The sequence below is a fragment of the Anas platyrhynchos genome, chromosome 1, assembly GCF_047663525.1.
Source record: "Anas platyrhynchos isolate ZD024472 breed Pekin duck chromosome 1, IASCAAS_PekinDuck_T2T, whole genome shotgun sequence".
Lineage (NCBI taxonomy): Eukaryota > Metazoa > Chordata > Aves > Anseriformes > Anatidae > Anas > Anas platyrhynchos.
In genome coordinates this window covers 21,129,449-21,132,766 of record NC_092587.1, presented here as the reverse complement: position 1 = coordinate 21,132,766, position 3,318 = coordinate 21,129,449, and positions in this window count along the sequence as shown.

Below are 3,318 nucleotides of genomic sequence, written 5' to 3'. Positions count from 1 at the left end.
TCAGATTAAGCTGGCTCTGGCTCCAGGCAAATTCACTCTGTGAATAAATAGCAAGTCAGTAAAACATTAATTCAGGAGCATCAATAACCACTGAGGACAGCAGGATTGGCTGGCTAGCATCTCCTTGCTTGTGACCTGCAGGACCCTGAGATTCTCATTGGTGTTGTAGCAGTCATTCATAATTTTTTCTGTTTGCATAGTGTTGCAAAATGGCTGAGAGGTACTTTAAAAATGTTCAGAGCAAAAGCTGAGAAAATTGTTGCTTGTAAATAATATACATAGAATGCTTTTCCATTAGTTTCAGTCTGTTTACAGGCAGAGTGGAATGTTCTTCATTAAAAGCCAGAAAATATTGGAAGGTGTCTGAAAAATAATTGTCCTCCTTAAAACTCCTGCTGTGCTCTGTGGCTTGTATTTTAGCAGAATGATTTTACTGAGAAAACCCATTGTGTTTTTTTTTTTTTTTTTTTTTCTTCTTTTTAAAGCAAAATATTCTGCGATTGGTATTCTACAATGTTTCTAGTAGAAAAAAAAAAAAAAAGTGTTTTCTTCTGGGAGAAGAATTCAGAGAGCTTTACTGAACCAACCAAAGACATCCCCACTTACCTGTGCTGGGAGACAAGGCAGTGCCCTACCTATGGCATATCTCAGCTCTAGTTTATACACTTTAGACACAGCTTAAGTAGCTTTGGGACATGTTGTTTCACTTGCCTGTGCCACAGTGCCTTTATCCATAAGCTGGGGACAATGATAATGCATGTTTTCTAGAGCTTCTTGAACCTTCTGACTGAAAGGTTAAAGCTGGGCTTTCACTATTCCTATTAATACTTTTTTATCACTGAGATATGAAAGGAGACATTTTCCCCTATTCAGTACTAGGCTAAGTATGTTTAAGGCTGTCTACAGTTTTTAAGTCACTGGCTTTAGGAGCCTGTACTTTCTTTCAGCCATGAGGTAACCTGGTGGCTGGTCACCAGGGACAAGAGAGAGGAACTTCAGGAGTCTGCTTGGCTTGTCTCAGGGTTCAACACTGGCTTTGGGAGTCAGCACTGGAGTTGTGCAAGGGATGCACAGAACAGCTGTCTACTCTATTGACCACATCCCCAGCACAGGGAAAGAAACTCTGGTTTAAATTCTTGGTGCCAGGGGTCATCATAGGCACTGTGTGGAAAAGGGCTCTCAAGATGAGGATCTGATTCATTGTCAATATCAAAATATAAGCTACCCAGCACACTTAATCCAGAAGGGGACAGAGCATCTTCAACAGCATTCCCAGCATCGGGAAATCCCACTGGAGTCAGAAAGATGCATTACATGTTGCTGGGCTGGGCCTAATGCATGACAATGGGAAATGAGGAGACTTGCTTGTGTATTTATGGGGCAAAGTAGAGAGGGTGAATGTTTTCTGTATTCAATAGATACATGTTTACATGTATGTGTGGTGTTTATAGGTATGTAGTTGATATGTATATAAATATATGCATGTTTACTTGGTACAGCTTAATGTTAGGAACATCAGTACCAAAAAGCATTGTTGCATTAAAGAAAAAAAAACAAAAACAAGGGCATTTCTCTAACTGGCTGCGAGAGAAATGGCTGCTACATTTGTACAGCCTAAAAATAGTTCAAAAGACGCTTCTGACACACTTATCCCTACTGTTTGGTTGCCAAATATACTCCGAGTAAGTACTCCGAGGAGAGGATGCTCTGTGCTCTCAGCGCGCGGTACTTTCCTCGTGAAGCAGATGGAAACCAGCCACCGATCCAAGCGGGGCGGCAGGGCCCGGGAACAACGTGAGTCATCCAGCTCGTCAAAATGAAGCCATTAGCGCAGAGACCAGGCAGATGGCGATGACAGCGCGAGTCACGCTGAAGGAGACATTTACGAATGGGCCCGTGCCTTGTTTTTCTCATCTTTGGCAGTTCAGCTGAGGTAAGTTCCTCTCAGTGAGCAGGACACTAACATTTTCCTCTCCTTCAACAAGGCAGTGTTTGCTGCATGCCTTCGGTGTTATCCACCCTACACCAGCCAGGACTGAGCTGCTCTCACTCTCTGCATGCCCTGTGCCCAGGCCTCCAACCACCAGGCCCTTACCAGGTAGCTTGAGTCAGTCCAGTCAAGTCTGATGCTGATTCCTACAAGGGCACCAGCAGGCCCTAAATCAGTAGCAGAGTGTTTCAGCAATAGAGTGACAGTGTGTCCGCACAGATGTGAGTCCTGGTCTTGGGTGAGCAGGGGGCTTTCCAACCTAGGTGAACAGCCATTCCTAGGGAGCGTTCTCAGGAGGCTGGCATGTCTATCTGACCCAACCCAGCCCTGCATGTTCTGCGTGATGAAAATCCCTATAGTTACTGGATGTAGCTATTTTCAGTACACTACATACACAACTTGTATCCTTGGTTTTTCGGACATAGCCAACTTTGCCTGACACCAGTGTGTTCAGATATTGGCATCTAACCATCTACAGGCCAGCGTGGTTGACCTTTTGCTCAATGTGTGATACCAGGTGGAGAGCAAAGAGGCAACCCCAAAGAGTTTTGTCTTGTGCAGGAAGACATTCACGATGATGACTTCTAGCAGCTGAAAATATTTTGGCATAAGGGAGTTGCATCTCTTTAAATCTGGCCTCAGGGTCCTATTCTTTCACTCTGCTTTTATTAATGGGTTCCTGATTTTCTTGAGACAGTTCTCGATTTTTTTCATTTTTATTGGCATTTAAGTACTGAACTGTAATGGTTTTAATTTGCCTGAAAAAAAAAAATCTAACTAGTGGATTGCCTACATGAGTGAATATAATGTAGTGGGGCATTTGGCTCACCTCCAAAGTCTCAATGTGACACTGGTGAATCTGAAGGGATGGTGGCTACCCATTGGCTTCCTCTGCCTATGCAGGTGCAGATTTGTTCTTTAGAAATTTCACACAGGTTATCAACCAACAGACCACAGCAATGCCCTGGGGTTTGCACTCAGATGGGTTAGAAGACGGGTGGTAAACCTATGGCCCTCGAGCCAAAGGCCACTCATGAACAGCTCAAGTCCTCGCTCAACCCAAGGCAATCTGACACAGACGGCTCTGCAGCACGGAGACCTCAGCAAGTTACAGCCACATCCTTCTTCAGCTGCCCCCAGTGCTCCCTCCCCTGACTGTGCCACACGTCCTGTGGTTTGCTTCTTGATATTTGGCTGTTCAGGCCCAAAAGGTTGGGCATAACTGAAGTGATCTATGGGGGAACAGTGGTTTTATATGTCCCGCTTACCGCTTATAATATAATCCCACTTGTACGTAACTAAGCTAGGAAATAGTACACATTAAGCTA